At 37.9% G+C, this 24063-nt stretch overlaps 1 long non-coding RNA gene across 2 annotated transcripts in view; it reads right to left on the bottom strand.

The window, feature by feature from the left end:
* Positions 1-1592: 1592 nt before the first annotated feature.
* Positions 1593-24063, bottom strand: part of LOC100536462 (uncharacterized) — a 39399-nt gene continuing 16928 nt past the window's right edge. Inside the window, exons 3-4 of one of the 2 annotated variants that reach the window (XR_012396373.1) lie at positions 2351-2407; positions 1593-2258 (exon numbers count right to left, since the gene is read on the bottom strand). This is a non-coding gene — a long non-coding RNA (uncharacterized lncRNA). The remainder of the gene's footprint in view (positions 2259-2350; positions 2408-24063) is intronic. The other variant, XR_012396374.1, reaches the window with a different exon arrangement.

Here is a 24063-nt window from a genome sequence, read left to right as displayed (position 1 = left end):
AAATGTCTCAGTGCGATTGGTACAATGGTCTCATTGTCTCAGAAATAGACATAATAAAAAACAATTAATATATAACTTCAGGCATCTTTTGAACCACTGTGAAGGGTGTGACTTTTCCCTAAGTGTGAATGCCTTTTGTTATTCACACCCCCTTCCTTGAGGGAATTCTTGGATTATTTAAGGTAAGGTCTGAGAAAGATTCAGGGCGATTCTGCCTAACCAGATCAGCCCATAACATGGCTTGCTCCATGTTATGTATATTTTTGAAGTCAGGTATGCATCTTTTTCATCTTGGATTTGTCTTTGATAATTTGATGTTTTGTATTGATCGTTTATGAATTGACCGATTGAATTTGGCATAATACATTTACCTGACTAATAAATTATGTTTTGAATTATTCAAACCTCGTGTTATTATCACTGATAAATGTTGTTGTCCATAGCACTACAAGCCACTGTACAGGTTAGTAACGGACTAAAACATGTTAGACGGAGCAGCGTGGCACGCTATACAATGTTGTTAGAGATCCGACTAACAAATTGGCATTAATTCAAGTATACTTGGACTGTAAAAGGCCAACTATTTAGAACAACAAAATATTGTTGAAACTACTTTAAATGTGGATATTTAGGCCTTCATCTACAAACTTATAATCCTGTGCGATTATTATTAAAATACTTTGTCTTGATTAAGTAGATAACAGATCTATGGGGACCACATAAAAATTTCCTAAATTGAGTAAGTAGGGTTCTGCCTTTTTAGGAGAGTGGTTAATCGCCTCTGTTTAATGACCAAGACTGACAAGCTTGTATTAAGAGATTGTATACCCGGCCGGTGCAAGACTCGAGATGCTATAGGAATCTGAGTAAATGAGAATAAGGTATAATAACAAATCAAAAGAATATTCAATCATAATCTAAAATAATGTGAAAGGAAACAAAATAATCTTCTCAATGTTTTATAATTGGAGTCAGATAAAACGAGGATAAATATATTAATATTCTAAACCACCTCATACTAAAATTGGAGTCAGATATGAGTTAAGTTTAATATAAATCAACATTGTGCACTGGAAAAAACGAAAATGCAGTGAACCTTCATCCACCATTGGATAACGTCATTGGACCAACTGGCTGGACCTTACAACACTTACTACTGCTCAGTTCCTACAAATACATCAGGATCGAGTCATCAATTACATCTTTATTCTTGGTTTCTCCTGGATTTTCTATGACAAACAAATTAAGTCAATTTTTTTGCAAGCCTGTAGTTAATTTAATAGGTTACTTTACTTAAGATATAAAGTAAAAGGTTTTCTTCTCCTCAGTGTCAGTACAGGGCACGCATTTACAAATGTAAATCCCATGCTTTAGTTCCTCTGTTTAAAACATAACACAGGTAATATCATCAAAGCATCCGAGGCAATAAGTCAAGGGTGCACCTGAGCACAACACACCCAGTGCTCTTGAGAATGTGTGTGTATTGTCATAGCTTTATAATATTCCAATTGAACCACTGAATTCATATGGTCTGTTTTTAGGATGTTTTTGGTGTTTTTCTGCACACAAAGTCGAGAAATATGAAGGATGAAGCAGTTTTAAGATTTTATTAAAAATTTCTTAATTTGTGTTCCCGAAGACGAACAAAGGTTTCAGGACACCAAAACGACATGAGGTTAAGGTATTGACAACAGAAGTTTCATTTTTGGATTAACTAATCCTGTAATTGTATTAATTCTTTCCACCTCATTTCAAATGTTTTTTATCATTTACATGCAAATTTACCTGCCACCGCCTGGTCATACTCATCAATCTCCAATAAACTGGATTTACAGTTCTGTGCCAATCTGGTGCTCATTTTCTGGGCCTTGTTTTTATTGTAGCGGTGAAAGAAGTTCCTTATTTATAACAGATACATCAATGGCAGATATATGTTCAAGAAATAGCCGTTTTTCTTGAGTTTAGCCAACAGCTGTTCTACAGTTTCACCACTAACTATGCCATCCAGCAAGGGAATGAGCGTGAATTTCCTCAGAGCATATTCTTTTCTGATGCTATCCTGATGAAGTATATAAAGGTCAGATAAACGAGTCACTGGATGACCTTGAGGTTCTGCAATTGTCTTTTTTCCTCCAACCGAGGAAGTGATACTTTCAGCTGTCCCTGCTTCTCCAGCTCATGTTATCCTGAGTGGGTTCTTCAAATGGAGATATCAACATCTTTTCTGATGCTCTCAGACTTGTGTAAGTGGCAAGACCCTGTTCAAAATCATAAACGATGACATTAGGGTTATGCTGCCATAATAAGAGCAAATCGGCGAAGTCTCGAGGGCTTTCAGCTCGAAGATTACATTTGAGACTGTAAACTGTAAAAATTCCACAGGGGCACATGATGAATTCCCAGCCACCTGATAAAAAATAAAAACACAGGAGAGAGAAAAAACACTTTAGTATTAATGCAAAGTGGGTCAATAACAGCTTGAAATAAGCTTTATATTTTCTGTACACAATCAAAATATTAGTTGGCGACACGTTACTGCATTCTAATTACATTTTTGGGAAAAGCAGTAATGTAACAAATTACATTTTACATTTGTTTAATTTGATTAAAATTAAAGTCAATTCAATTGCATTACCTGCATTACAAATATGGTTTATAGAAGAAAAAAAAGCTGCAATGTCAGTTAAGAAGCATACGCCTTTAAAATGCTGGAAGATAGCAAGCTGAAATAGATGCTGATAAGAGTGGTTGCTTCTTCAAGTGTAAATACAGACATTACTTTGATTTCATTAATTGTAAAAACAAAAATACTGCTGTAAAATGCAGTCTATGTAGGGCTGGGCAATAAAATCGATATCGGTATTTATTGACTGAACCCTATTGTCAATATCGATAATAAAAAAGTTTGGTATGTGGTTTCGGTATGAAGTGTTTATAGTTTTATTAAAACGTGACTGCTGAGAGCGAGCACATGGAAGCGATGTGCACATGGTGTGTAAGCTGCACGCACGTATTTTCCAGGTACATCTAGATGAAAAACATCTAAACTTTTCAGAATGCCCAGAGCGCTAGAAATGATTAAGGGTGTCACAATTTCGATTCTAAATCGAAATCGATCGAAATTTATGCTCAATTTCTATTATTGAATCGGCTTGCCAAGTGGGAAAAAACACGCTTGTTGAAGTGCTTGTTAAACTGCAGACGCAGGAGACCCATTGACAGAGCTTAAACCCTCTCTTCTCTTTCAATGAAGTCGCCGGTGTGGAAGCATTTTGGATTTCCAGAGAGTTATGTTGACAACATTCGTGTTGTCGACAAAAAAAAAAACAGTTTGCAAGCTCTGCTATGTACGTATTAGGGTTCGTCGAATAGACAACACCGGCATCGCGATCCTCACCCCCATTGCAAATCCGCTCACGAAAAGTATACACTCAGGCCCTGTTTACACTAATATGTCTTTGTTTTTAAATGGCATTTTAGAACAACAAGGATTTGACATCCACAGTGGTGTGTAGCATTTCTGAGCAGCCCTCCTTCCTCACTACCACTGAAAACGCACATCACGTGACCACACACACAGACGCACACACATTCATGTGCTCGAGACGGCGGGTCCAGGCAGTCAGAGGATCAATAGACTGCTTCAATCTTTCACTCACTTGTACTTAGTCATTTTAGCGAACACCACAGATACTGTTGGCTGGTTCCTGTTGGTTGTGCACCTTTTTTTACCAACACCATTATAAGGACACAGATCACTGCCTATTCACGAGTCCCGCAGAAAAAGAGATTGACAGGTGGTAATTGTGTGTAACTTGCCTTTATTCATTCACTGTATGATTTGTTTATGGGTAAAACAAAGACCATGCTGGTCAGGTAGTTTAAACGGTAGGCTACAAATAATTAATTCGTTATTAATTAATGAATTATTCATAATCAAAAATCGAATCGAACCGTGACTTTAGAATCGAAAATGTAATCGAATCGAGGATTTGGAGGATCGTGACACCTTTAGAACTGATTCACAATTTGTATGGAATATACACATTTCAGGAATAACGGCAGACTAAATACCTCAGACAAACACAAAGAATTCACTCCCGCTTGTCACTCGAAGTCAGAATTACAAATCATGCGAAAATGAGTGCCGTATAGCAGCAGTGAGGAGATTGTAAATATAAAAGGATGTCACCAGAACAGCTTTTTAGTTTCTTTTCTTATGCATCCAACCACTAGCCCCTCATCTGAAAGATTTTTAGCACAGGGGTAATGCATTCATTCAACTTCACAATTTGTATGTTGCAGTATGTTTTTTAATATGTTGATATGATGGCTGGTTCCTTTACCTGAAAGCTCAGATCTAATTAGTATAATTTGTTTTGTTTACAGAGTTTGCAGGCTTACTGTATCATTATTCACATCTTACAGATGTTGATCTACCTTTACCATTGCACACACTTTGCAACATTTTATTTATCAAGTTTATTTATCGAGTCTCTTTTGTTTCATTCATTTATTCCTTTTCTTTTCAGCTATGTTTATTTTATTAAAGAGATCAGATCATATTTTTGTTTAAATATTTTTGACTATTAAAAGTATTTGCCTTAGTAATGTTGGTAAATTAAAATAAAGTTGTTACAAAAAATAAATCCTAATAGTGCTAAATATATTGCTAAAAATATTTAATAATTATTGATTTTAAAAGATATAGTAAAAATGTTCTTTTTTGTACTATCGCCCAGTCAAGTCTAGTCTCTAAAGAACTTGTGACTGCTTTTAACTCGACCAGCAACTTGTTCAAGCCCTTTAACATAAAACATTCTATGATAATATTTGTCGCCAAGGAGGACACCAGTGCCCAAAACACTGCAGCCCAACTCAGCCTAAAGAGGCTAAATTGGATTTTTGTGCAAGATAGGAGGTGAAGGTATCTTCTGAATGTTGAGAGAATGAGGCTGTTCACATATTGTGTCTGCGTGTGTGCGTGCAGATTCGTTGTTTTAGGGGTGTAACGATACACTCAGCTCACGATACGATGTGTATCACGATATAATGTTCACGATTCAATTTGTATCACGATATTTAGAATAAAAATTGAAAATTAAACTGAAATGCAAATTTTACCAAGTAAACTATTTTTTTATGTATTTCTTTTGTTTCAACTTGTTAAACTGAACCTTCTTTAAGAAAATAAATTAAACAGGCCTGTCTCTGGAAAATAAAACAATTAAAAAACTTCTTAAAAATATTATTGAAATGACAGAGACAAAATTAAGGAACAATTTAAGTAAAGGTGCAAAAAAAAAAAAAGCTTTCTATTCAATTGAATTTAACAGTAAGAGCTTAAGGCTTTGCTTGGTCACTTGCGTTTTTTGTGTGTGCAAAAAAAAATCCACATTTCGAGGTAATCTGACTATCCATAAATATATTTAATTCATATTTAATTAAATTCATTTAACTTAGAGATAATTACAATTGTGACTAGTCAAAACTCATTTAGAGATATCTGCAAATAGTTTTCAATGGAAGTCAATGGAGGAATATGACTAGTCATAATATATTTGCAAATATCTCCAATCTGATTTCGTACTAGTACAATTGTAATTGCAGATATCTCTAATTGTCATTCTGACTAATCGAATTATAATTATGACTAGTCAAAATATAATTAGAGATATCTCTAAATATATTTATGGATTGTCAGAACAAAGGTTTAAATGCTAAAACGGCTTGCCATACGCGCGCCTCTATCAAAGTCCGCCCTCTGTAGTAACAGCTCACCGTCAGCTCACGTCATGTGTGATTTTGCCGCCGCCAATACATCATTATGAAGACAGAATGATATTTTAGGGTGAATTGTACCTTATAAATACAGTATGTGACTCTTTCAACACCATTAGGAGGTATTCATGTCGCTGTGCAAAGTATGTAAATCACTGTGAAGACTTTAAAACTTAGGATGTTTGACCCAGTATGCGTGTCAAAAAGCGGACGAGTCTAAAGCAATGACTGTACAACCGAAATGTTGCCAGACGTCTGATTTTGAGAGGATTGGCCATCCTCTATTTCAGCTCCACTCATCTTGGTCTGCTAACATTACTGCTGCTGCAATCTGAACTAACGTGCGACAGCAGGTGGAACGTAGCTCACGTGCAAACAGCACAACTAATAAGAGAAAACGGACGTCATATCGTAATCAAATCGTCATAACGCCACGATGCATATTGTGACATTTTTGCATCGCAACAAATCATACAACGATAAATCGTTACACCCCTAGTTGTTTTCAATAGAGGCGTGCGGCTTGCATGCTCATATTGGAAGCGCATATTGTGCATGCTCGCATTTTCCAGGCGCACCTCGTTGAAAACCACGAGTCACATGACAATAACTGACCGATCAGCTTTACACTTTGTATCAAAAATATACACATTTCATTGGACTAATTACTTCAGACAAACAAAGAACACCCAAACACTAGTGTATTTGCATACTATGGATGGTAATGGTTACAGGTATTTAGTTTTCTTCTAACGCCTGTTTCACACCGCAAGCGTCAGAGGCGCGTGAGCGGAGCGTGAGCAGCGCGTATGTCGAGCAGTAGCAGCATGCAGGCGTTTGCCTTTCACACCAGCTGCGTCTGCAGCACGCAGCTCTTCGGCAGCTGCTGCAGAGATCAACCTATCTCTGTCTATTCTATCTAGTTACCCATGTCTCTCTGTATACAAATACACTTTTTAAACTTTTCATCTGCACCAAGGCCCCTCCTATGCTGTTTCTTTAACCTGCAAATGTTTATTTTACAAATTTTGTATGCTTCTCAAGCTAACTTATATGAGAAGTGTCTACAGTCAGAAGACAATCGCCTGTGATATCATGTCATTTGTTTTTTGATTATCAGGTTGCTGTAGACCTAGTTATAATAATATTTATACAACATAGCTATAATGATATTTATACATGATCAAACTAGTGTTACTTTCTCCGCTTCAGTGATGTCCAGCGGCAGAATAACAGCTCGTTAATTCATGCTCGTGCAGAGGATGAGACGGACAAAAGTAACCAATGCATGCCATTCTTTTACTTATTTTCATGTTGTCAGATTCACAGTGCAAACAGCTCCCGGTAGGAATAACTCGAGTGAACATAAAACAAAGCCGATTAAAACTTTCTTTCTCTGCTCAGCTGCACAGAACACAGCAAGCTCACATAATCCAGCATGCGTGTCGAACTACACTACCCACAATACACTTCGCTATGGACTACAAATCCCGTATATATTCTATTTCCCCTCTCCTACAACACTAGTGTGCAACTTAAGCAAAACTGATACTAAAATAGTTTTACATTTGGTTGTGTAGCTACTTTTTACTGTCATTCAATGTGTTTTGGTCATTATCAATGCACTGTCAATTTAATTGAGCGTGAGCAGCGCGTCAAAAATAGACCCAGCGCCGAAACTATCGCTGCACAGCTGCTTTGGCGACGCTCACGCCTCGCTCTGACGCACTGCTGCTGCGTGCGGTATGAAAGCTCTAATCTGTTAACATGGACGCCGAAAACACACACGCTGCTCACGCGCCGCTAACGCTTGCGTTGTGAAACAGGCGTAATGCTGCGTTCACACCAGACGCGGAACACGCGTCAAGCGCAAGTGATTTACATGTTAAGTCAATGCAAACGCGCGAATAGACATCCTGCGGCGCGATTAGGGTTGTAACGGTATGAATTTTTTACGGTATGATAATAGTCTAAAACAATACCACGGTTTGACGGTTTCGCGGTATACGGTATGTTACAAATGTTACAAAAAATTAGAACAGTGAAGCAAATTTGACTTTTTCCAAATAATATATTTTCAGTTACTATAAACAACACCACTTACAATGAACAAATAAAAAAATAAGAAAATAAGAAATAATGTGTCAAAGTCCAAATAAAGTCCAAATAAACATGGTGCAAATCCTCAGTAAAAAAATAGATATAAATATTTACTATACTATAAATAGTTACATAACGAAACTAGATTCAATATGGAACATCCTTAGGTTTTATGTGCCAGCATGGATATGGTTGTCTGTAGATATGGATTTAGATATGGTTGTCTGCAATGTCTTTTGAAAACAGCAAGAGCAGCAGTTCGTCTTTGCTGTGTCACTGTTTTGTCATGTTTCTGTGCTGCTGTGCATGCAAAAGTACTTAGTATGAGAATTATTTCATGCAAAACTTTTTTTTTTGCGTTTTATTTAGCCGCGCATAAATGTATGCCTATCTCTCATTCCGTGTTGTTCAAAAAGCTCATTGTTGGTCCACAAACAAAAGCGAAACCTATGCTTATTGGTTGTGATATAGCGAGTTTGAACCAATCTGGGCATAGAGGAAGGACAATGCATCAATGTATCATGTCTGGTTTGTCCGGAGACACAGTGACGAGCGTTTCTTTGTCAAATCAGCGTTGTCAAATTTTGATGACGTAACCGCACTGATTCCGGAGCCTCTGAAAGTCAGCACTGGAAAGCTGAGATTCTCTTCTTTATGCCAATCTTTGAATTGTATGAATCGGTTCAGCGGATCAAAAGTTATTAAACATTTAAGAGCATTACTTATTTGTCTCGGTCTTTAAGGGTTAAAACCGTTTATATGCAATTGTTCATGGTATGATAATCGTGCACGTTCAAATCGTGGTAGACCGTCATACCGGTATATTGTTACAACCCTAGGCGCGATACACGCGAATGGCGAGGGCCGAATTGAGCGTTTGGCGCGTTTGACGCAGGTCGGTTGAGGCAAGAAGGAGCTAAACCCTGCAGGGACACCGGTATGGAACAAAATCAATGCCAAAAGTCTTGAATTAAAAAGCATGTTGATAGCACAAACTGAAAAAAATAATACAAAGTATTAACAAGTTCTGTCAGGGTTCTGCCAATTTGGTCTTGTAAATTCTTGTTTTGGTGGCAGAGCTTTGACACTACTCATGTCTGGTCCTGTTTCTGTTTCTGTGTGCGCGCGCGCCGTCGTGGGTGTACGCAGAGTGTGCGCGCTTCTGCTTGACGCGGCCGCGCGCGCGCTCTGCGTCCCTCAGACGCGTGCGCTCTTGTACTCGTGTTTGTGTTTTCGTTTGTCAGCAGCGTGGTGTTTTATTCCCAGCATCTCAGTCTTGTTGGTTTCGGTTTTGGTCGGCGCTGGGATGAAGCATGCACGCTGCGTGTGTGAGCGCACGGCGAGTGCTTTCATTCATCGTGTGCTCGTGTCTTGCGTCTTTTGTCAAAGCACGTGGCTCGGTGTTTACATTGTGGTCACGTGCTTTTGTCGTGTGCTTCAGTGTTGTGTTATGTGAGCGCATGGCTTGTATTGTCTCTCTGTGTCATGCGCTCTCCCGTCTATTATCTAGTCCCACCCTCCTTGTTGACCCATTATTAGTTAATTGTGTTCACCTGTGTGTCAATTTACTTTTTGCTTTATAATACCCCTCATGTTTTCAGTCCTTTGCCAGTTCGTCGTCGAAAGTTTCCTGTCCTGTTGTGTCCAGCCCTGTCTTGTCCAGCCAGTCAAGTTTGTTTGTTCTTTTATTTGTTTCATTAGAGTTTTGCCTTTTTGTTTTCATTTTATTATTAATAAAAAACCCATTATTGCTGCATCTGAGTCCTCGCCCCATTTCCCCTCACCTACCCTGACAGTATGAACTGGCCAAAAAAGAGGACTCAGCAGAAAAATGGGTAGCTTCCTCTTTCCATATCCTTTTCTTGGGGGCTCTGTCAAACACCAGCTGCTTCAGGTTGTCCAGGAAATCTCCCTGCAGCAAGGAGAGGTGGACATCAGAAATTTCGCCCACGACTTCCTTGCTGTAGTGGATGGCCTTGAGTATGAGGATAACCTGGACCTCAAGGAGGCATTTAACATCTGCCTAACGGAGCCCCTCAGCCCTGTGGAGATGGAGAGGCTGGAGTCCCTGCTTTGTGTTTAAGCTCCACCAACTCCGCACAAAGCGCCAGCCCACTGACTGCTTGACATATCCATCTGCAGTCAGTGGGGGCCCCAGTCTTCCAATGACCCAGAAACGGCGGAGGAGGAGGAAGACCGGGTCTGCCTTACCTGTCGCCCACCCAGAGGTGACTGAACCTGCTGCAGCCCTTTCAGTTACCATCCTGGCTGCAGCATCACTTACTGAGGCACCCGCAACAGACACTGCACCAGTCCTGCAGGCAGTGGAGTATACTGCAGTGTCTGAAGAGGTGGCCAGCTTCCCGCCACCCAGACCAAGGAAGCGTCGGAGGAGAAAGGGCTCCTCCACCACAACGGCTCCAGCCCCTGAGCGCCCTCCAGTGTCGGCTCCAGCCCCTGAGCGCCCTCCAGTGTCGGCTCCAGCCCCTGAGCGCCCTCCAGTGTCGGCTCCAGCCCCTGAGCGCCCTCCAGTGTCGGCTCCAGCCCCTGAGCGCCCTCCAGTGTCGGCTCCAGCCCCTGAGCGCCCTCCAGTGTCGGCTTCAGCCCCTGAGCGCAGCTCAGTGCCGGCTTCAGCCCGGCTCCTTGCCCTGTCGACACCACCCAGACGTCTTTCCCTGCCGGCACCACCCAGACGTCTTTCCCTGCCGGCACCACCCAGACGTCTTTCCCTGCCGGCACCACCCAGACGTCTTTCCCTGCCGGCACCACCCAGACGTCAAGCCCTGCCGGCCCCACCCCGGCTCCGTGCCCTGCCGGCACCACCCAGACGTCTTGCCCAGCCGGCTCCAGCCCGGCACCTTGCCCTGCCGGCACCTACCAGATGTCTTTCCCTGCCGGCACCTACCAGACGTCTAGCCCTGCCGGCCCCAGCATGGCTCCTTGCCCTGCCGGAACCTACCAGACGTCTAGCCCTGCCGGTCCCAGCCCAGCTCCCTGCTCTGCCGGCTCCCCTCTGGTTTCCAGCCTTGCCGGCTCCCCTCTGGTCTCCAGCCCTGCCGGCTCCCCTCTGGTCTCCAGCCCTGCCGGCTTCAGCCCAGCCGCTTCTAGCCCAGCCGGCTCCACACAGGCCTCCAGCCCAGCCGGCTCCCCACCGACCTCCTGCTTTGTCTCTCCTGATAGACTCTCCCTGGGTCGTCCCTCCTGCTCCTCCCTGGTGTTTCCTCCCTGCACCCTGGACGGACCCTTCGGCTCCACCCTGGCTCCCTGCCGGGGCCCCCGACCCACTGAATCCACCCTGGACTGTCCCTCCTGATCCTCCCTGGTCTAGCCCTCCCATCCCTCCCTTGTTTGTCTTGTTGAGTCCGGCTTGGCTTCCCTCCACCCCCCCCAGGTGGCGTCCCTTTTGGGGGGGGCTAGTGTCAGGGTTCTGCCACTTTGGTCTTGTAAATTCTTGTTTTGGTGGCAGAGCTTTGACACTACTCATGTCTGGTCCTGTTTCTGTTTCTGTGTGCGCGCGCGCCGTCGTGGGTGTACGCAGAGTGTGCGCGCTTCTGCTTGACGTGGCCGCGCGCGCGCTCTGCGTCCCTCAGACGTGTGCTTTTGTACTCGTGTTTGTGTTTTCGTTTGTCAGCAGCGTGGTGTTTCATTCCCAGCGTCTCAGTCTTGTTGGTTTCGGTTTTGGTCGGCGCTGGGATAAGGCATGCACGCTGCGTGTGTGAGCGCACGGCGAGTGCTTTCATTCATCGTGTGCTCGTGTCTTGCGTCTTTTGTCAAAGCACGTGGCTCGGTGTTTAAATTGTGGTCACGTGCTTTTGTCGTGTGCTTCAGTGTTGTGTTATGTGAGCGCATGGCTTGTATTGTCTCTCTGTGTCATGCGCTCTCCCGTCTATTGTCTAGTCCCACCCTCCTTGTTAACCCATTATTAGTTAATTGTGTTCACCTGTGTGTCAATTTACTTTTTGCTTTATAATACCCCTCATGTTTTCAGTCCTTTGCCAGTTCGTCGTCGAAAGTTTCCTGTCCTGTTGTGTCCAGCCCTGTCTTGTCCAGCCAGTCAAGTTTGTTTGTTCTTTTATTTGTTTCATTAGAGTTTTTCCCCCTCGGGGTTCTTTGTTTTGCCTTTTTGTTTTCATTTTAATATTAATAAAAAACCCATTATTGCTGCATCTGAGTACTCACCCCATTTCCCCTCACCTACCCTGACAAGTTCTTGCATTTTAATGAGTTGAATTCCAGGGTTTGTATTTTTAGGTCCTGAAATTCAACATAGCTGTTTATTTAAGCTGTGAATTATTCAATGAAAAATATTTCAAACACGTTTTCATACTTAAAAATTCAATAATTCATATTCAATTTCCAGGTTTTACTTACAAAATATTTAATACCCTTTAAAAATACAATGTATAATATTCAAAAGGTCATTTTCAGTTCATTTTATTTCAGTTCAAATATTCGCTTCCATAAATTCAGTGGCTCAAATTCGACTGTTAAAATTCAACATTACATCCGGGAACTGCAAGAAAAGTGTCACGGTCGGGTGAGAGGAAAAGAAGCGAGGACTCAGGTGCAGCAATAATGGGTTTTTATTAATAATAAAATAAAAACAAAAAGGCAAAACAAACAAGCCTGAGGGGGAAAACTCTAATAAAACAAATAAACGAACAAACTTGACTGGACTGGACTGGCAGGACAAGGCAGGGCTAGACACAACAGGACAGGGAACTATCGACGACGAACTGGCAAAGGACTGAAAACATGAGGGGGATTATAAAGCAAAAAGTAAATTGACACACACACTGTAAAAAATGTTTGTGAAAATAACAGTGAAATTCTGTAAAATTGTGACATCTAAATTTTGTAAATAGAAAAACAATGAAACAGTGTTAAATTTACAGTATGGTTTTGTAAAAAATAAAAATACAGTTGTAAAACGTTGAACCAAATTAAACTGTTAATTGTACTGTAAGAATGTGTATCAAAAACAATGTTTATTTGTAAAATTTACTGATCACTGTTATTTGAATAGTGCAAACAAGTAATACTGAAAGCTGCTGTAAAAATTACAAAATGATACTAAACAAACAAAAATCATCCTATTACAGATAAAAAAGCATGTGTAAGCAAGTATAACAATCACAAAATAACCAAACAAATCATGTTATCCTATATCATTACATATTTACAAGTTTTAAATGATGGGTTTTAAAAGGCAATGTGTCTTTTCAGAATTGTCCTAATGGTATATAAGCTATTTTAATATTAGGCTTTATTGCTTATTATCATATTTAATGTTGGCCTATGGAAAGATAAGGGTTATTTGTTCCTAAGGGTCCTTTATTTTTGAACACTATGTAAAATGTAATTGTTAATCCACTGTTTTTAACAACATAGGCCTATATATATTTTTTAAAACAATAATTTAATGTACGCATGTCTTGTAGCTATTTAAAATGTGACAGCGATGTGTTTATATTTAAAATGTATGCTTTTGATAAATTAACGTCTGCGTTTGAATTTCAATCTCTGTTCTGCCTTGTCCAATGAATAATCGGCTATCTGATTCTTGCGGGAGCAGCCCTTTTACAGACGTTTATATTGAGTGCGCGCGCTCCATCTGTCCGGCCCGCGAATGAAGCTGTGGATGACGTCTGGCAACATTTCTAACTACTGAGGCACTGTGGTAAGTTTAGTGAAAAGTTCGTTTACTTTGTACTTTAAACGCTTTATCATACAAGCACCTGCAAAAAGGAAGAGGATATTATTTGGGGTATTGCACGGTCGTCGAAATAATAATGAGTGGCACAATGCAAAGGTAACTCGGCTCCTTGTCTATCGTCTGACTAACGTAAAGCTGAAAAAAAAATGTTTTTGTTCGAAGTCTAAAGATGATTAACTACGTGTAATTTTTGCAACAAAACCTTCGAGACACTGAGAGGCTATGAGAAAAAAAAAACACTGAGAGGCTATGTGTTGTAAAGTTCACAGAAACGAACCCCATTGCTTTTTCAAAAATGTTAGTGCTGGCTGTAAGCGAACATTTTGCTCTTACGCTGCATTTAAAGCACATTTCACAATGAGTCTGCATCAACCGTTAGTGCTAAAGCAGTTGCAGATTTTAAATTTCAAAATTTCGTTGTGTGACCTCACGTTTAACACGGCTGAAGACTTAATATGCCACTTAAAAGAGCACATAGCAGAAGGCCGACCTGTGGCTTTTCCAATAACGGGTTGCAAAAATACTTTTACAATTAAATCGTCTTTCACATCTCACATGTCCAGGAAGCATGGAGCTGCCTCAAATAATACTGTAAGTTAAGTGACATTTACAGGGAAACTGTTTCTCAGTTGTCCATGTAGTGGTTTTCTTGGTTCTTCTCTTACTAAATCAAACTCAGTCTGGAGGTTATGAATATCAGAAGAATATACTTTATTGTCGACAACAAAGGAGAACTTTCAGGAGACCCCCAGTAGCATCTCTGTCTGAAAAATTCTAACTCACTCATGTTATGGCCTTATTTAAATACCCTTTTACATCCGTTGTTTTCCTTTGTTCTCCATATATTACACAAATTCCACCTAGGTTAACCCCTGACCTCAATTTCCACCTAGGTTAACCCCTGACCCAAACCTGGTAACTATATAACTTATCCAGTTCTTGTGATATGGTAATTCTTCTAATGGTATGCAAGTCTACAAGGTAATTCTTCTAATGGTATGCAAGTCTACAAGCAGATTATATACATACACTTTGAATATATATATTAACTTCACACTTTAAAGAGTATAAAATCCACCTCATATAATCCCTCCTCTTAAGACTTTAAGTCTTAATAGTCTTGCTTTTGGCCCATAGTGCAACTCTATGATCTAGCCCTCAGCCATATTACCTAATGACAAATATATGTCACAGTATTATTACAAATGACCAAATCATGTAATTGCACTTTGGAATAGAATCACGCCAAACCTCTGTGTCCTGTTTTGACGAGGACACAGTAAAAGACTTGATTCTATTTTGTTGATATAATCATAAAAGTAGTATTTTAAGCATACAATTAGTTATCTATTTGCTTCTGGTGGTCATGATTATTTAACATACAGTAAAAAATAAAACTAAAACAAAAAATAAACATGCACAATCTCCCAATCTAGGGTCACAACACAATATTCTAATCTAACACCCACAAAACATAATCAGTAGAATACGTTGATCTTCAGCCCAGATACTTTGCGTATCGTAGAGAGCCGCCGTTTTGGGGTAGAGGTTACTAGCACTTAGCACCCAAGGCATGGATCCTCTTCATCATCCTCTTCTTTATCTAAACTATAAAAATTTTTAGCACTAGTTCATCTTTTTTACCCTAAATCTGGCACATACTTGCGAGCATTCTTTGTTTTGTTCTAGCCTTAAAAAGTGTTGCTAGAGACTTTATGTTGAGAGTCTATAACCTGAAGTTGTGGTGATTATCATCACTTGAACTTGTGGCACCTTCTGTATTTCTCACTCAGGTATATAATCAGAATTACTCTTTTAACTGTTCTGATGAACTGCTTCTGCCACACTTTGCAATTCGTTGGTTTGAGCTTTGGGATTTTCTGCCTCCTCTGTTTCCCGTTAGCTTTCTCTTGCTGGAGCTTTTTCCTTTGGCTGTCTTGTGCTGTGGTCCAGATGGTATCCAGTTGATGGCATCCCCTTTGGTAACCTTGGCATAAGGTCCATTTCTCCTGACTTCACTCCACTTTCTCCAGAGCACCTCAGATATACTCGATCACCGGATTAATCTCCTGCTTCTGGTCCTTTCTGGTTTCCTGTACAGATATCGCTTTGCACATGGCAGTTAGTTTCCTCATAAAAGACCAAACCTCTTTCCAATGCATTAGAAATGTTCTCCAAACATTCCACAAGGTTAAATACGAGATTACATGCAAGGGTCGACCCAATAGTATTTCATGCAATGTTAGTTGCTTGTTTCTGTCAGTTTTCATGCAATCACTTATTAATGCAAAAGGTATATTATTTTAACACATCTTGTTAAACTAGGCCTTGAAGGATCATCTTCAGCTCTTTCAATCATTCCTTACAATTATGTGTAATTGCTCAATTTTTTTTTTTCCAATACTTTATCAATACATTTAATTATCTATTCACTGAGTCATATATCCACTTATTTATCTACTTAATTCCCTTTATTCACTTTAATTGACTTTAATTACTCTAATTTATTTTTAAATGCAGACACATTAAACTTATTTCTGAAGGTATTGCAAATCTGAGACTTCTCTTGTCTTAAATGTAATAACTGTTTATTCTTCCCTGCTCTGCTGATGGAATTACCTTCACTAATCTACCACAACTATCATGCCCAAAAGCTTGTATCTCTTGCCCTAAGCTAATTTTATCATTTCACAACATCTACAATGAAGTTCTTGAATAATCCATTAGACCTATTGCTGATCTTTTACTCACATTCTACTTTGCACAGATGTCACATGTGTACAACAATTCACTAATCACTGCATTCAAAAAGGCGATCACTTTTTTCAAATCATTTTGCTTGCTGCTTAATTTTCCTTATCACTTCACCCTTGATTCAATCCATGTACATCACCAATGACAATATCTAGAAATGCTGTTGTATCAACAATCTGTACTTCCTATTACAAAAATCATACCTATCTTTTTTGCTTCCCTTTGTTCATAAAGACTAGTACGTTGTTTATTTGTACTATAATCTAATTAAGGTTGTGACTCTATACTATTATTAGACCTGCTACCCTATTTTCTTTAATGTCAAATCTATTTTTTATTTATCAGCTTAACAGTTATTATTGCATCTAGAATAGATACAGAATCTTGTTAACACTAAACCCTCATCCCTAAAAAGTTTTATTTCTGTCTTTTACTTAGCTTGAGCTAGATGTACCTGCAGATAACTAAATCCTACACTTTACAATATCCATCACGAAATATTCTAAATTCTTTTATGCATTCTAACGTATGTAACTATGTAAATCAGCCTATTTACTTTAAGTGTAACCAAGTGTCTACCCTCCTCTGATAATTACCTGAACAGAAATCAATTACTTTAAAATATTTGACCTCCAAAGGAAAACATTTAAATACAGTGTGTGTTATGAACCTCTGCTGAGAAATTCTCTATCACTGATTGTTCTTAAGTCATAAACTTTACAACATCTAATTTTGCCTGTTTTGACTAATGCCATCATCAAAAATTAAATTTTAATCAAATTAAAATAAAATCCATTTTATTAGTCACCTACACAATCACAACCGAATTGAAATTGACTTTAATTAGAAATGCCATAACATATCTAAGTATTTCTCTTATTGCTATGTTCTCAAAAGTTTCAATAATGCCTATTCTAGCATAGCAAACCTGCATCTGGTTTAATTTTAATTAATCCTCCCTATGCTGTTTAATTTTGTCTACCTTTATGTCCTGAACGTTAATCATTATTAAAATTTGACACTTACCCTTAATAATTGTATATTATACCATTTTTCGCTTTTCAGCATTTTCAGCTCCTAATTCCTTCCTGCTCTCACATCAAACTGGTTATTCATAAACTTTTGTTGTAATTTTTTATCAGTTGACTGAAAAATCACTGGAGTTCTTTATAGGTTCCTCTCTATCTGATCTGATTATTCATCTTTAGTCCTTAATTTTTTTTTTTTGCTTTTAATTATTTCTTCACATATGTAAAACAACCTATTTTCTGTTTTTAAACACTTTTCTCTTTCAAATATTATTTTAGTACATTTAGAATTGTTACTTTTTGACCTGATCAACACTGTAAGTTAATTTAACTTTTTTTTTTTTTTTCTTCAAGTATAAATCACTTTTCTGTCTTAATTTCTGACATAATTTTAAGTTTTCCCTAATTTTAACTTAAATACTTAACTCCATCAACTTCTAACCCAAATTATTTTTTTTTAGTTATCAAAAACTGTCTTTTATTACCTTTTTTATCACCACCATGCATTATAATTTATCCTCCTATGTTCAATAATCTCTACGAGTTAACCTATGAAAATGAACCAAAATAATTTAACATTCTTCATAAGTTATCATTTCAACATTCCACATTTAAAGTTTCATCGTACATTATAATCTAAGACTTTTCTTACAGTTTACATGATACTGTTCTTTTTATCATATTGATAGGAGTCTGATTTGATACAAGAATGGGTAGCTACACTTTTGCTCTTATTTTGCCCTCTGAGTGGTCACATTGTACTCAATTTGGACTATAGGTCGACTGCTTTGAGATGGACTGCCAGACTCCCCCTCCTCACACCCTGAGAAGACAACTGGTTCATAGATTGGTGTAGTCTTTTCTGTGGTGTCCATATCAGGGCACAGTGTTTCCCCCTTCTTTCTTAGTGCTGGCTTCTTTCATTGAGCTGTTGTAAAGTTCTGGTGGAGCGCTTTTTCTCTTTGATCAGTTCATCATTAGCTTGTTTGCCTCTTTTTAGTGTCTCTGAACATAAGTAGCCTTTCCAGTCCTCAGTAATTCCTGGGCATGCAGTGTCTGCCTCACTGCTTTCACAAATGTCCACAGCCAACAGTTTGTCCATTGTGTTTTTCAAACACCTTTTCCATTTGCCAGTGCACTCAGAGATGTCTAGTAGGTAAGAGACCACAGTCCCCCAAAGTCCATCCCTATGTCCTCTTAAGTAATATATGGAATTTAGCTCATAAAAGTCTTTCCTTCTTTCCCATTTTTTTTTCATCAAATGGAGACTCCTCTCATCTATTTTCTCCTTTTTACGGTTTAACAGTTTATTTTTCTCTAATTCACAATCATTTTATCATATGTAAATGTTTAATTTTCTATTTCTTCAGTGTTCTTCTAAATAATTTCTTTAGCTTCAGATTATGCTTTACTTTACATTTCTCCTCATCTATGCTAGTGTTCCTTTACTAACCGGTCATTTTTACATCGTAACATTTTCTATACTCAGTTTCTATTTTCTCACTGCTTGCATCAAATGTTTCTTCTGTTTGCCATTTGTCATTAACTTATCTTTTATTTTCTCTGTCACGTATTTTAGTATTGCATTTTTATTTCCATATCTGTTTTTCCATACCTGATTTAATTTAATAGTATTACATGGTGGCCCAATATCTGGAATAACTGTTAAAAATCATTACTGCTATAGCTCAAAGTTAATATTATTAATTAAATTCACATATTTATTTACTAAAAGCATTTTTCATTTTTGAATTGCAATGTTTACTTATCAATTTAGCTTCTTACTGCATAAACTTTTACATGTATTAATCTTTTAAACTCACTCTAACACATTCTTTAACATTTACCTAGCTTCTATGATTTTCATCTGAATCACTGTACTTTACTACAAACAAATGACATAGCTGACTTTGAGAAAGATGACAAAACATTTTTTTTTCCTTAAATCCAATCAAATTCTCTAAAGTCAATTATTTCTTTAAATTGTTACTGCTTTTTTCTTTTTATCTTATCTGTTCAATGTGCCTATATTGTAAGCATATTTTAAACATCTAATTTTATCTATGAAACAGTGGACTTATTTTTTCCTGTTTCTATTTTATTCTTTTTCCTTTCTGTAATTTGAGTTTTTAGCTCTTAGGTTTTCTTATACATTTTAAAGCTTATTTTGTTACACATTTTATAAATAAATCTTCAATTAATCACTATTTATTTTTCAAGTTTTCTTTTTCTATTTTATTCTCAATCAAAGAACTAACTTATATGTTATTTATTCATACTTATTTAGTAAATCTATTTGTTTATTAATACATTCTTTTACTCTATACTTCCTTTATCTCTATATATATTGATCACTATGACTTCATTTATTCTTTTTCATTAGTAAAGTTTCAAACTCTTCTATATAATATAACTCTATTATTAGTTTTTCCTCATCTAATTTATCTTACTATACTACTTTATAATTTATCTACTCAGTAATAACTTATATTCTATCCAAATTATGTTAATGTCTATGTCATTATTTCATCTATAGTTTGATCTCCTCTCATTAACTCTCCTCTTCTCTGTTTCTCTAGTGCTGTAAATAGGCAATCTATTGTTCACACATGGACACCATAAATCTCTCTCTTACCCCCATCCTGGAGCAGACTGTCTTTCACTCATTGCTATGTCAGTAATTTCAGTTCACTCTGCCTATTTTTCTTTTTTTTAACATATTCAAACTTAAAACACAAAGATAATTTCAGAAAAATGTTTATTCTTCTGCTTTTTACTCTGTGTTTTTTAAATGCACATGTTCCATTAGTTTTAATTTAAGAGACTCCTCTCTTTATATCATAATCTCTTCTCTTAAACTGCATCAATCACTATTCCTATTGTTCTTTAAATCACACCACACATATGCAGCCCTCCTTTTGTATTATAATATACTATAATCATTATTTTAACCTACTCCTTATTGAAAACATACTTTTAAACACATTCACACTTCTAATCTTATTACTTTTCCTCTTCTCATTCACTCCTCTCCTCCACTCAGTGTAACAGGAGCTGCATCCCCCCATCCTCATTCCATTCAAGGAGGAGGAAGGCAGTCTTCTCTGCCCACCAATGTGGACTATTTTGCCACAATCTGAAGCAGCAAATACACAAACACTTCAATTAAATAAATACTCTACACTACACTCCTCTTGAGTGACCTGTCCGAGCAGCCCTCTAACCTTAGAGCGGTAACCACAGGCTTTCGCCTACCCATGCAGCCCTTTGTTTATCTCATTTAACAAAGCGGTATCGTAGGTCTTAGCGCGCATCTCTCTACTTTAATCTGCTTTAATCTCTTAACTGTTACCACACATTAAGGACTCTCTCTTAAAACTTATAAATGCTCTATGCATTTCTTACATCATTATTAATTTCCCAAATCTGGGTAACAGTCACTAGTGATTGTTTATCCTATCCATCAAGGCCCACTTAGGAAAACACAGATCATTTGCATACCTTACTCTGCTTTAATCTCTTAACTGTCACAACACATTGAAGACTCTATCTTAAAAACCTATAAATGCTCTATGCATATCTTATATCATTAATAATTTTCCAAATCTGAGTAACAGTTACTAGTTAATGTTTATCCTATCCATCAAGGCCCTCTTAGGAAAACACAGATCATTTGCATGCAAATTCTTTTTCTTCTGTTATTCAAAACCCCTTTTTTCTTTAATATCTTTTTTACATTTACTTTTAATTCTTTAAAGCTGGAGAAACAGTTCAAGTGTATTTACCTGTACAAGCAGGTCCTGGCAGAAAAAACACAAACTAATAAGCATAAAATCGCTTACCGTTTTTTATTGTGGCCACATATTTGTGTTTTCTCTCCAGTCCAGCATGCACAGCAACACCAGTCCTGCTCCTTTCCAGCCCACCCAGAGGGACGCCAAATGTAGTGGTTTTCTTGGTTCTTCTCTTACTAAATCAAACTCAGTCTGGAGGTTATGAATATCAGAAGAATATACTTTATTGTCGACAACAAAGGAGAACTTTCAGGAGACCCCCAGTAGCATCTCTGTCTGAAAAATTCTAACTCACTCATGTTATGGCCTTATTTAAATACCCTTTTACATCCGTTGTTTTCCTTTGTTCTCCATATATTACACAAATTCCACCTAGGTTAACCCCTGACCTCAATTTCCACCTAGGTTAACCCCTGACCCAAACCTGGTAACTATATAACTTATCCAGTTCTTGTGATATGGTAATTCTTCTAATGGTATGCAAGTCTACAAGGTAATTCTTCTAATGGTATGCAAGTCTACAAGCAGATTATATACATACACTTTGAATATATATATTAACTTCACACTTTAAAGAGTATAAAATCCACCTCATCCACTGTCATGAATGTGTTGTTTCAAATGATGTAACAACACCTGAAACTACTGAATTGCCCCAGAATTTTAGTAAGTCTTTCCTTGGGAATATGTGTTTATTATACCTAAAACTGCAAGGACAGCTCCTCCTTCCAGCTTCAACCATTCAGACGATTGTTGAAGAGATGTAAAATGTGCATGAGTTGGGACAAGATTACATTTTAAGTAAACTGTGTTCCCTTTTAAAAAAATGAGATGGATGTAGCAGATGACGTTGTTAGTAAAGTCTGTGTGATTGTGTAAAGGATTCAGATCTGTTCTCTTTCTGTCATCAAGGACCACTGAGAACAACATATTTAAGAAGTCAGACATTCAAACAGATGTTCAAATACATAGAGCCTTAAAAGGTAATGATGAAAATATGAATTATGGAAGAATTCGCTGTGTCAGCCATCTTGTGAAATAGACTCAGATAATTTTGCTGACATTAGTGATGGCAAAATCTTTAAGTCCAACCAGTTCTTTCTTAATAATCCAGAATGTCTGAAACTAATTATTTACCAGGATGCTTTTGAAATTTTCAATCCACTTGGATCTGCTAAAAAAAAAGCACAAAATAGTTGCAGCAGTCTATCTTTCTTTGGGTAATTTACCTGCTCATGTGCGGTCCAATACTGATTACATGTTCCTTGCCTTGTTGTGTCGAGATAATGACCTGAAATTTGGAAGTGCTAAGATTTTTTTAGAGCTGTTTGTGGATTTAAAAGATTTGAAGGAAAATGGAATAGCTGTAGGTGGTAATGTAGTTAAAGGTGCACTGCATTGTATTGCTGGTGGTGATAATTTGTGTTCACATGCCATAGGTGGGTTTACTGAAAATTTCAGACCAAGTCCACGAATGAGATAAGAGATGGTCCGGATTGCGGTAAACGAGATGATGCGAAAATGTTCATGCCCAAATAAAAGAAATTCTACTGAAGTTGCCAAAAAGATGGTAGCAAAGTATCCAGAGTCTCTCCTAGATGTAATAGAGGGGGATGTGGTTGGGCCAGGGTACCATTCTTTAGTGAAGCAGTTGCAGTATAGGATTGAAAATGTGAAGCGATCTACAACACCCAAAATAAGAAAACGAAGACATCAGACAGATGAATCTGACACGGATGAAATTCCTCCAGAAAAGAGGGCAGCAATTCAGGATACATATGGATGCATTAACTGGCATGTAAAATTCCTGCCACTGGGAGAGACCTCTGAAAGCCAGGAGGAAAAGAAAGAGAAAATGAAGATAATGTCTCGTAATAATGTCAAACTGATGCAAACGCAGAAGAAGTCAGACATCTACTGAAATTGACTTTCTACACACAACGTAACCAAGTCAATCAGGGCAAGAATATAAAATGCCTCCTAGAGGATTGGCCATGGTGGTTTAATGAGCTTGGCATGGCAGTTCACTACAAGGAGCTTACCGGAATTGGTCTTACTGAAACTTTCACCCGGAATCTGGACTTGAAGGGGAAACGACTCCTAAACTACTTCAGTACAGTTGGTGTGAACAAAAACAAAAAGTTCCTGCAGGACTTAACAAAGTTTAAAGTGATGAGGGGAGAGCTAAGTGGTTGCTCTGAAGATGTGAAAGAGATGTTGATGCTTTTGCTTTCCTACTTCAATGAGAAGGAAGATGCTATGTTCTGTCATGTGGAGGACACATGCCTCGCAGAAGAGGTAGAGATGGACAAAGTTAATTTGACCCCAACACTTGTTGTGTGTGGTAAGTTTATTTGTTTGTTTCTTTGCTATTAAATTTTTTTAATGCTTGACTATGGAGCTAAAATATGACAAAAAATCTGAATTTGAATTGTTTTAGTTTGAATTATTGTCAATTGTAATTTAATAAATCAGAATTTTTATATGCCGTTAAATTTTGAATTTAAATTAATTTTTTGAATTTGAATTTCTTAACTTGAATATTGAACATCTAAAATTTAAGACAACTGTATTTTTCAAGGCTGAAATTTTTTATAGACGTATTTTCATAGACTGCAGATATTCAGTTTGTAAAAGTACAGAATCAAGTTTTCAGGATAAATAAATTCAGAACATCAAATTCAGTAATATAAAACTCAAAACCAGAATTTCAGATTGTGAAATTCAGATTCAGCAGAAAGTAGGTCAGGGGTCATCAACAGGAAAGAGTAGACGATCACCAAAAAGTTAAAGCTCATTCACAGAGCTTGCTGAGTTTACTGGTGTATGTGAGGCTCAGGAGAACACAATTCTTCTGCAAACTGACTATCAGGGTCAGCTATTTTCAGTA

The sequence above is a fragment of the Danio rerio genome, chromosome 20 (genome assembly GCF_049306965.1).
Source record: "Danio rerio strain Tuebingen ecotype United States chromosome 20, GRCz12tu, whole genome shotgun sequence".
NCBI lineage: Eukaryota > Metazoa > Chordata > Actinopteri > Cypriniformes > Danionidae > Danio > Danio rerio.
The sequence above is the reverse complement of the archived record's forward strand: the minus strand, read 5'-3'. Positions and strand labels throughout refer to the sequence as shown.